Raw genomic sequence first — 12,403 nt, forward strand, 5'->3', positions numbered from 1 at the left:
GATGCATAATACGTCCAAGAAGAGGAACTTCTTGAAATTGACACCATAACATCGCACGTACAATTAAACAAATTAGTTTTATTTGGCAGCCTGAAAAGTGGCATCAAAGGAAGTCGGAAGAATGCCATATGGAAAGAAATCACTGCTGCAGTCAACAGCGTTGCCGTCGTCAATCAAACTCCAGCTGAGGTTTGAATATTTATACATCCACTAACCTCTTGTTTAAATAGGTAACTGAATAAGCATCTAACCTTTCACATTGCTTTCAATTTAGTTTAGTTGCTTGTAATTATGTCACCTGCCTCAAAATCTTTCTCAAAATGAAAGAGAATTAATATTACAGCAATAAAACTTTAACAGTTCGGTAAAGTTGGAAATATATTCACAGATTCGAACTTCCCAGATCAATAACTCATAAGCGAAACATTGTTACAACACAAACGATGACTCTTTCCTACCGTAGTAAGGTAGACAACGAGCTACAACCGTATTTTCATCAAAACAAGCGGTCCTCCGGGCTGGACAAATAACATTGGTCTCTATGGTCAGCCGTCTGTGAGATGAGGGCACAGGGACCGTCTACAAAGTGCAACACCGAAAAGAGATACTACAAAACATATTCAGAACTACTGTAAACCCCGTTAATTGCAAACTATTTGAAACTAGTAGGCTACCTTTAATGTCAGGGATATATGGTCTAATAACAATTCTCGGACTCCGCCAGATGTACTATGCTGCACCGCAAATCAACACTGACTTAAAAAATTGCGTACACGAGTCGACACTTGACGTGACATTTGATCGTAGCCTCCGCTCACGTCCAAATTGATAAATGCCGAGCTTTGCGTGGAAATGACCGTACGCCCAGTTTTCTGTCGTACGTTCGTTTGATAAATGAGGGCCCTTTCCTTCTGGCCAGCAAATTTTACAATGACTCTCTGACTGAAGTCTGTCATCTCACATACAAGTCTCTTTTCCATGGACAGCATGGCCAGTGCATTCAGCCTCTCCTGGGTCATGGTGTTTCTGAGAAAAGTTTTTACTCTTTTCAAGGTCGAGAAGCACCTCTCAGCTTCCGCTGTGGTCATGGGTGTGGTGATGATGATCTTTAAAAGAGTGATAGTTTCTGAAAAGACCTCTTCTAGATTGTTCTCCATAAACAGATGGAATAAGTCCACAGCCCCAAAGCAGGCTCTGAACTCTTCCTCCAAGGTCTGTCTTCACCTTGCTTCCATTCAGCATTGGGTATGCCTTCAAGGTGCTGCGCAGTACATCTTCAGGAAATGACCTGTGATGTTCCTCAAACCTGTCCCCCTGCAACAAGGTGACACAGCCAAGGTGGTCTGTGAAGGAGAAGCGCTCCCTGGTGTGTCCCAGAATGGTATTGCAGACCTACAGAGAGAAGAATACAAAAATATGTAGAGAAAAAACAAATATGGAATTCAAGTAATTTTACTTCCACTGTCACCTTCTGTTAGTGCTGCATGATTTTGGAAAAAATATCTGCTATTATTTTGACTAATACTGCAACTGTGATATGATTTGAAATATTAGAGGGACTAATATTTTTTGCATAATTTTCATTTTCATAAAAAAAAAAAAAATTGTGGTGATTTGTACCAAAGCCTAGAATGGCTGGAACATCTCTGCAACATGACAATGATATATTTAGAATTGTATTTCAAAACACATTTCTTCTTTAACAGATATTACAGTCTCCAATGAAACATGGACTATGACAGATTTCTATAACATAAACTCACCGCTTCTGCAATCCTTTGACGATCCTCTGAACTGAGTACCCGATGCCTCTTTGCTGGCAGAGAGCCACTGCTTTGCTCGCCCATGGAATGGAGAGAATTTCTGTGAAAGGACAAGGAGAATTCATAATAATGATTAAGAAGGGGGAAGAGAGATAATGATGAAAAAAAAGTAAATAATGATCATATTACTAACAGGAATACTTATTACCTGATCTTTTGTATGTCCTGTTCAAACTGCTGGATTCTCCCTTTGATGTGGACTGAGTCTATGTTCTTCTTCTGGAGCTTGGCATAGAGGAGGTCCACATGTGGCATAATGTGGTAAAAAAGTTCCAGAAAGAACTTAAAGTCCTGATGTTCCAGTAGCATGGCCAAGGCTCCTGCCTCTCTGATGGTATTCGGGTCAAAGTCACCTGGGTCTCGTATGTTCTCAAAACAGTGAATGAGATCCTCCCTGTGCTCAAACACAGTGTTGATGGCTCGGCTGTGAAAGTTCCATCTGATGTTGCTGGATATTGGCAGTCTACACGCCACCATTTTATCAAGAACACATGTACGCTTGGGTGATCTTGAAAAAAAGCTGACAAATCCACCTAGGTCAGAAAAAAAGAATCTCACCTTGGAAATGTGAGAGGTGGCCTGTTGCATGATCAGGTTGAGCTGATGTGCGTAGCAGTGGATATAGTGGGCATTTGGGTACACATCTTTTATTTTCCTCTGAACACCTGCAGTGGCACCCCTCATCATATGGCTCCATCATACGCCTGGCAGATGAGCTTACTTTTCTGATCCTCAGGAACAATGGCAGCAAGACGTTCTCTTAATGCAGTAGCAATGGACTTGGATGTAGCTGACTGCAGAGGAATGAACTCAAAAAATCTTTCCTGCACGCTGTGTTTGTCATCAATGTAGCGTAGCACAAGCACAAGTTGGGACTGTGCGGCAATATCTGTTGTCTCATCTGCCTGGATTGATTAAAAAAACACTGTTTTGAGCTTCTCTGATTATTTGTTCCCTTGCTACAGACAACATACAGTCCAGGAACTCATTTTGTACAGTTTTTGAAGTACCCTTAAAAACAGGGTTTCTCAAGGTGTTCTTTCAAAGCTCCATCCAGAGAGGCAACAAAATCCACCAACCCACGAAATATCCCAGGGTTAACAGAGCTCTCACTCTCATCATGGTCACATAAACCAACTCAAAGGCCCCACAAAATTTCACACAGTCCATTATTCTGGACAGTATGTGACGATTTTTTGTCACCTCTTCCTTGTGCCTTCTAATGCCAACACTGTAGCCCTCATCTAACTGTTCAGCAATGCTAACTCTGCCAAAAAAACTTAGCTTCAAGCTATTGTCAAGATGACTGTGGCTACTTTCGTGCCGTTTGCATTTTTCAGATAGATGTTTCAGGTCTCTGACGCCTGTTGTTGTCCACAAAACTTCAGTGCCAACACTTGGAAAAAGCAAGCAGGGAAAGCAATAAAAAGCATTGGTAACATCACATCCAGCTAGCCAACTGTGTTTGGCATAAGACAAGCGGGAGAAGCCTCGGGTGTAACTCTGTCCACGGTCACTTCCCTGCTGCTGGATTTTTAAGTCTGGTTGGTCCGGCCCAAGCTCCTTTATATGCTTTTTTTCCTCACGCGAACGCCTCGTGAAAAGGATTATTTTGTAGGAAAATTACCGAATTTTCTTTCGCTGCCGTTGTTTCACCTGAAGCTGCCGTTGTCTCCTCAAAACACGTCCGACTCTGCCATTTGCATCAGTGACCATCGCGCCTGTGCATCTAGGCGGCCAAGGGTGTGACTTTGATTGACAGCTGTCGTGAATCAATTAGATTGGATGAAGAATGGCATAAAAAGTGCTGATTCGCCAGGGACACAGAGAGCTGCGCCCGGAGGAGAATCTTTAAGTGACCAATTATAGACCAGCATGAAGTCACACGCAAGCCAAAAGTTGAAGAACATACATACACACTCATTTGGCCAGCGTCCCTCGCCCTTGAAACATATATATTTACACAAAAAAACAAAACAAATAAACCAATATGGAATGGGAATGCTGAAAAATCATTAGCCAGACACATTTTATGAGTGAACGGATGTCATAATTATTTTTTATGAGGTAATTTATGTTTACTGTGTCTATACTTTTTCCTGCAATTTTGATGGGGGCGGCGCCCTAGTGCCCCCTATTAACAAGCCGCCACTGCTCGTGAACGAGAATATGGTGAATATTGAGGAAATTTCTCCTAATTTGGTATAAATGTCCACTGTGACTAAAGGATGAACTGATTAGAATTTGGTGGCTAAAAGTCAGAGGTCAAGGTCACTATGACCTCACAACACACATTTTTGGCCATAACAAGAATTCGTATGACAATTACCATAATATTTGACATGCAAATGTCTAATAGGATAAAATGATGAAGTTATGACATTTGATATCCAAAAGGTCAGAGGTCAAATGCACTATGACATCATGATGATCTGCAAAAAATATTCTGGACATTATTCAACGCCACAGCTCAGGAACAGCAACTTGACTGGTGCGTGGAGGCATACAACTGCAATGCTTTAATTTTATGAAGTAAATGTTGATTGCACTGTGTAATGGATGTAGATAATGACACCATCTGTTTTTAGATTGGTGTGTTATAAACCTTGCCTTCACTATGCAGATTTGTCTGCCACCAAGTAACCAAGCAGCCATTACTAAGCCTGCAATGTTAAATATACACTCTGTTTTTTTATAATATGTAATCTTCCCCGAGGTGAACAAAACATTAAAAAACATTTAACACATTTAATACTGACAACACTCAGTATATTGCAATACAGTTCAACTAAGGGGTTCAGACTGTGACCATTTAGTTGCATTTTGCAACCATTTTTTAAAACGGTGCTAAAATTTTATAATAGGTGCAACCTGTGTGTCTTGCAATTATGCCCCCTGTGATTTTGTTTTTTTTATAATCATTGATATCATGTGAAACAATAGGAGCAGCATTTCCGCTGGTAACATTTTGCAGTGGCCACCTCTGCAATAAAAAAAAATCACAAAAACATTCCACGATCAGTCATCTGATCCACTTTCTCAATAAATAAGTGGTTGTAAACAAACATGTTTACAATATTGTAAACATGTTTGTTACTCTACATTTCATACATGAGACGGAACCTATATATGGTGGATTTACCGATGTGCTGGACTCATATATATGGGCCAGCTTTGACTCTGTTTGTCTCTAATAGAGAATATACTGTGGTCTGCAATTCATAAATTTAAAAGCATAAACCAGAGAACTGGAGAGTAAAACTGAGCTGAAAATAAGTTGTTGCTGAAAAGTTATTTTGTAATTGCCTATTTATTTCCAAATCAGTAATATGGTTAATAAGGAAAAGTTACAAATGTGTTGTGTTGCATGACGATTTCAGTGGTGCTCTTAAATTTTGTGCTGGTGCTCCTAAGATTTTCCGTAATGAGCACCAGTGCTACCATTGGGAAAATGTTCGTCTTGAGCCCTGTAACAGCATCACAAACTGCAGGTCCCCAAAACGACAACCTTCATGGGGGGAAGATTTATGTAGTTGCAGTGCTGTTGAGACTTTGTTTATAATAGCTGGATGGACCTAATCAACTGGAGAGAGAACAGCGAATTGCATCCATTAGGTTCTATGTAGTCCACAAGTCTAAAAACTACAACCTTTGAATAACTTTTGCATTGCAAGGGTGCAATACATAAGTCGGAGTGAGGCAGAGCAGCTCTTCTAATAAAATGATGACCTGTTCATTTTCAAAATGAAAGTATTTTATGCAGATTTTCTAAACATAAGCATTCACGCTTTGGATTTGTTATTGATGTATACATGTTGACAGCCAAGTCTGTCAATATAAAGTGGCAGAATTTAAAGACAGAATGTAAAGATATAAGGTTGTAGGAAGACTGACGCATAGTTATTTTAGAATCAGTCGGCACTTAAATTGTTCTCTACAGGAGGCCCTCAGACTGAACTGAGTGAAAGAGTCATTTTGATCAAATTGATAACATAGCTAAGAAAATTCTGTATCCTGAATTCTGAGTATTTTGATAGCATTGGTCAACATTTAGGTGAAATGTTGAGCATTGTTGTCAAATGGCAAAAAAAGAAGAAGAAACATTAGAATAGTCATCAGCTGTAAGTACACATGGGTGGAACCTTCAAAAAACACAGAGGTTAGATCACTGTTATTATCAAACTTCAGATTTCTACCTGAAAAGACCTGTGTGTTTGTCCATGCAGTGGACCTGTACAGAGTGACTCATGCAGTGTCTTTTCCTAATAACAGAGTTGCTGCAGTAACCATATATCACACTGACTAGAACATCTATTTAGCCCGTGTTTGACCTCTTGTCTTTCTTCTCTTCCAACAGAAAGTGCATATGGGATTGAGGGAAGTTTGGTCATTGGTGGGAGGGTTACTGTTATTTTGAGCACTGGTCCTGGACAGCTGTTACTGGTGAATTACTGTAGTCTCTTCCCTGGAAGGCTTCTGCTTTGAATAGAATAGAATAGAATAGAATATTCTTTATTGTCACTATACACTAAAGAATATTCTTGTGTATAGTGACAAGGATTCAGGATTGAAAAGCAGTTACAGGAAATGTTGAGTTTGCATTAACTACAGATTAACTCATTAATGCTCTGCTTATTCTCTCCTTAATGCCCATCATCATTCTTCAGCATTGCTCTCTCCCTATGATGCTTTTTAATAGTGTAATCAGTGATTTCTTTTAACAGCAGATTGCCTTTCAATCTAAAGCATGTTGCTAAAGTTTAGATAACCAGGAAAAACCCTGCTCATCTTATCTGATCATTTCCCCCGTTAATCTTTTCTGAACTGCACAGTCTCTTCTTATTGTAACCTGATTCCCATTTCCCTGTTGTGATTTAGGGATCTTTTTTGACCTAAGTTAAGATTGTCTCAGCAATTGACTCTCTCTGTGTCCTCTCCACTGCAGGTGGTTCAGGTGAAAGAGATTATTAGAGGATTACCTACTAGCTTTCTTGCTTGTAGGATCAAAGCCATGGCAACAGATAGGGAGTGAATGACAAATCCTTATGCAAGTGTGTGTGTGTGTGTGTGTGTGTGTGTGTGTGTGTGTGTGTGTGTGTGTGTGTGTGTGTGTGTTGCAGGGTTTACGTTAGTTGGTGTATGCCGTCCTTCTGCCATTATCGCGTGTAATATTCTTGCAAATGAAAATATCAACAGCCAAAATGTCCGGTAATAAATAAATGAATCAATGGCATATTAATAAACTAATATTGTTTGACCTATAGATAATTTGCCAAGCAGCCAGCGCAACTTTGACTTGTTGTACTCTTTGAGGGTGAGTCTATCTAAAAATCACTGGAACAGTAAACTTCACGAATTTGATACTTGAGCATGAGCATCTTTTCTGTTAAGCATCTGATCTTATTGGATCACTTTATTTTATTACCCATGTAAACAGTTAAGATTGAATCTCTCATCAGGATGATTTCAATCAGACTGAAGAAATATTGACTATGTAACCACAGCTAGTGAGACTCTAATAAATTTACATCTCAAAATGTGCCTCACAGAGCTGCAAACAGGGCTGTAGCCTCTTAGTCTTGCAAACATTTAGGAACCATTCTCAGTGGTTACCTCAGTCTTGGTCTGAGGCTCATTTAACAATATCAACAGGTTGTGGTCACAGATTAAACCATCAGCTCAGCATCTGCTCTGTGTAGCTCTTTACCTGCCCTTGTACCAGGTTTGACCCTGAAGGGTTAACCCAATGACACAGTTTCCCTGCGTGCACATTATGCTCACCAGTCCAACAGTGTAGGGTCACAGACGCAGGTACAATCAGCACTCTCAAAAGAAGGGATTCTTCAATGTCATTCAACAGGTGATGTTTACCTGATATTAACATAACAAACATATCATTTCCACAGTTAAGTTTATGCATGTAAAATATTTTTTTAAGTAGGAAGTAAAACTATTATTTTGGATACAGTGCCAATCTTGCTGATGTAAAGTTATTGTCAGTATGGTTATGTGTGGCTCTGAACCATATTAGACTGGCTACAAACTAGTATTTGGCCTGCTGCACTCCAGTGACAGTTAAGCTGCTTATTGGCCAGCTGGAGATTAACCAGAAAGTCCCTACTTCACAGGGGTCCACACACACAGAGCCAGTCACGTGGTGCTTAGTGAAGTAGGAACAGTCTGTCAGCTTATTATCGAGCTCATTCTGCTTCACCACAATGAAACATGATTAGAATTATTTGTCTCATTAACTAGTATTGTACAGTACAGGGTTTTGTCCCATTTTGACTCAGGCTGTATTCACCCCCAAGTCTGGTTTGTTTGGGAATATTTGAACCAGGGCTGCAGATATAGATCATTTTTGTAATCGATTGTTCTGATTTTTAATTGAATAATCACATAAGAGAAAAAAAAGCCTTTTGAAGAGCAATGGTAAAAATACAAAAGAGACATTAAGGTCTCTTAAAATCAACAAAGTTATCTTTGATTGTAGTGAGTAGGCTCAGCATGTGTATGAACAAAAAGTCAACATAGTAAATGTGTAACAGTTGTAGTAAGGAACAAGTGGAGCCAAAAGTGACGCCAAACAGGTAGTGACTTGAAAGGTGAATTTATTGCTCACAAGAATGATTCGCTTGTAGGATGAGGCGATGAGCTCGAGTGCAGGCCACAGGCTCCCAGGGTGGTGCAGGTGGAGACTCATGCTTTACGTAGGAGGCTGTCTCAGGCAGTAGAAGTTTGTGAGGGGTGGCAGAGGTGTGGGAGGCTGGGTGGCTAGTGGTTGAGGAGCTGGTTCACAGGTATGAGTCAGTCATACTGGAAGAGGAGGAAGGCAGGGTTAAAGCACTGGTGAGTGAACACAAGAAAGCTTTCTAAATACATAAGCACTAGAGATACTGAGAGCGATCAAGTACCACTGGAGCTGGCGACAATAATCTGGCACCGTGCAGAGGGAAGGTCTGGGTATAAGAGCAGGTGCTGATTATACTCAATGCGCTGCAGGTGTGTGGACCGGCACAGCTCCGACCAGCAGCAAAGCCACGCCCAGCCTCACCAAGCACCTCTGAAACAAAAAGCACAGAAAACAGACCAGAAACAGGCCACCACAAAGTCCAATCATAACAAAATTAAATGCATTAATCAGTCTTATAAAGTAATAGTTAGTTCAAAAGACTGGTGAGTCCTTCTCCGATAGCAAACTCCTGAGGCTGCAACTATTCTCATAAGATGCATCAGTTTTAAGTTATAACTTTTTTGGAACAGCTACAGCGTGACAGGAAACAGGATGAGAGAGAAGGGATGACATGCAGGAAAGGGCCACAGGTCAGATTTGACCCTGGGCTGCTACAGGACCCAGCTTCTGTACATAGGGCACACACTCTACCAACTGAGCTACTGGGTATGTAAACAACATCAACACACTGAGAACAATACATGCTGCTGGTGCTTGAATGAAGAAGAAATAAAGGAAGGAGAGTAAGCACTTTGAGGGGAATATTACCAGTAATATTTCTGACTGATAAGAGAACAGCTTGCTCATGCATGGCATTTACAAACAAATGTATTTCTGGACCACTCTTGTTTGAACACAAATGAACGAAGGGGCAAATGCAGTAATTGTAGAAAATGAATTCCTGAATGGGATCAAGGCAAATGAGCAACTGGTCTGAAAATGCTTTCTATCTAAGGTTAGTCTATCTAGGCCAGTGTGATGGTGGAAAAGCCTGGCTGTATAAGATGAGAACATGAGCAAGCAAGAGCTGAGCTTTCCTAAATTTAGTATGTTTGTTACAGCAAAATCAAAAATGTCTTTACATTACAATTAAAGCTTCCCAGCAAAGAAAATAATACTACAGGTACTCCATAAAGTGATCAGTGCATAGTGGTCAAGGGCCAAATGTCTAAAACTGTCTATATTCAGGTGTAGAAATCTGTGTTCACACAAAACAGGAAACTTACCAACGCAGTCTTTTCATCAGATTTATAAAACCACACGTACGTCTGTTCCCACGTGTCTTTTCCTCGTACATCTCAATCATCCTGAAATGATACGCACGAGCACGAGCCGTCTGACCATCCCCACAATTTACTATAAATGGCTCTACACACACCTCCAGTTACTTGGTTTGCATATAAAGGGGCAGAATTTAGTTTCGTGTTGAGGAGAAATGTCAGAAGCAAAGTAACAGTTGAAGAATCAGAAGCATAATTTTACGGACCATGAACTTGAAGTAATGATCAGAATCGACGGACGGAGTATTATTTGGAGGTTTAAGTTCTGGCATAAGCAACAAATTGAAGCAAGTGAAATGGCAGAATGTGACAGAAGCGGTGAACACTGTTAGTTCTGAGATACAGACTTTGAAGGAGTTAAAAAAATGTGATTTCGAGTGAATCAAATCAAATCAGTTTTATTTATATAGCCCAAAATCACAATCACATTGCCTCAATGGGCTTTACAATCTGTACAGTGAACGACATCCTCTGTCCTTAGACCCTCGAGTCGAGTGAGGAAAAACTTGCCATGTTGATGGGAAAAAAAACTTTTAACAGGGGAAAAAAACCTCAGGAAGAGCCACAGAGTAAGGATCTCCCAGGATGGACAGACATGCAATAGGTGTCACATGTACAGAAAAGAACAACAGAATCACAGTTTACAAGTTGTATTGACAGAATATCTGATACAAATGATAATATATGTAAAGTGTGTGGATCCAGGAGATGACTGCGCAGGCCTAGGCATCGCCAAGTGGTGCCAGAGCCACATGACCTCCTCTCCACCGTGATGACCTGGAAGAGGGCAGGCCACACAAGATAATTAGCAGTAAAACAGAGATCAGAGTGAAGAGGCATCAAATTTAACAGAAATACAGATATAAGGAGATAGTAAAACAGAGAAGAGCAATGATCCAGTGGAGCCCAGGATATGACGATCCATAAGCATCAATATGTGAGGCATCAGGAGCCAGGAGAGGTAGATGGTCCCATGGGCCCGTGGTCCATCAGAAGGGAGCCTGAATGAAAAGAGAGGAGGAAGAAGAGGAGGAAGAAGAGGAGGAAGAGGAGGAGGAAGCTATAGAGAGTGAGAGAGACACAGCTTGCAGCTTGTGGGGACAGAAAACAAAAACAAAAGTTAGAGAAATGCGATGTTAATCAGAATAAACATTATTTCTCGTCAGCAGGACAATGTGAATTCTAATATTATAGATAAGAGACTCGTTGAGCCCTGAATTTTGAGAGCGTAATGCACGAGTTGGAGTATACGGTATAATAAGATCTGATAATAAGATGTACGACGGGGCCAGGCCGTGTACAGTTTTGTATGTCATCAGCAGCACCTTAAGTTCTGATCTCATATGTATTGGGAGCCAGTGCAGTGAGGCTAGGATTGGTGTAATATGATCAAATTTTCTTGTACGTGTTAAGACTCTAGCTGCAGCATTCTCAACCATCTGAAGACTTTTAGTGCTCTCCAATTTCGGCAAACCCGAATATAAGGCATTGCAATAATCCAGCCTAGATGAAACAAAGGCATGAATCAGGATCTCTACGTTAGCCATGGACAGGAAGGACCTAATTTTAGCTATATTGCGCAGGTGGTAAAAAGCAATCTTGGTAATTTCTTTGACTTGCTGATTGAAAGAGAGGGTAGAATCAAAAGTAACACCTAGATTCTTGACAGTTGAACAGTGAGAAATAACACAGTTGTCAAGAGTTACAGTCACCTGATCAAAGTGGTGTCTCTGTCGAGCGGGGGCAATGACCAGCATCTCAGTTTTACCTGAATTCAGGAGCAGGAAGTTTTCTGACATCCATTTCTTCACTGCATAAAGCAGGTCTCTAATTTTGTGATTTGAGATGTATCATCAGCTTTTATGGGCACATACAGCTGAGTGTCATCCGCATAGCAGTGGAAATGTATTCCATAACTCTGAATAATTTGGCCAAGAGGTGAAATATATATAGAGAGAAGAGCAAAGGGCCCAGAACAGAGCCCTGGGGAACTCAATACTTCAGTAGATATTGATGTAGTATTATTAGACACATTGTGTTCTTTCCGATAGGTAAGAGTGAGAGGCCAGGAAGCTCATCTCTGCGCACAGTGATGGTGTGCGAGCTCCTGGAGGAGGAGAGGGATTCCCCACACTCTTTGCTTGATGAGCCATCATCATCATGGGCAAGAAAATCAGTGCGGTCCCCAAAAACTTGCTCTCTAAATTCTGCTTTGGCAACATCCTCTAGCAATGCCAAACCGCCCATTGTATCATGTGGCACAGCCATTACGCTTGCCAACTGAACAGAAGAACATGCTAAATTGTCCCATCACTTTATTGCCCACCTCTTGTACCCTGTTATCACTGGACAAATTATTAATACTTCCATCTGTCTCTGCAGCACTTGAACATTGTTCGAGTCTTATTAAGTATATTATTAAGACTTTTTAAAAAGAAGTTTTACATCATCTGGGTGTAGTCTGATGAGGTATATGATCTGCTGCTTATTACTGCTCACACACACCTCCAGTCGTGACATTCAATGTGACAAAAAAAACCCAGAAAGGCCAACTTGTCCACCTGCAG

The sequence above is a fragment of the Pagrus major genome, chromosome 8 (genome assembly GCF_040436345.1).
Source record: "Pagrus major chromosome 8, Pma_NU_1.0".
Classification (NCBI taxonomy): domain Eukaryota; kingdom Metazoa; phylum Chordata; class Actinopteri; order Spariformes; family Sparidae; genus Pagrus; species Pagrus major.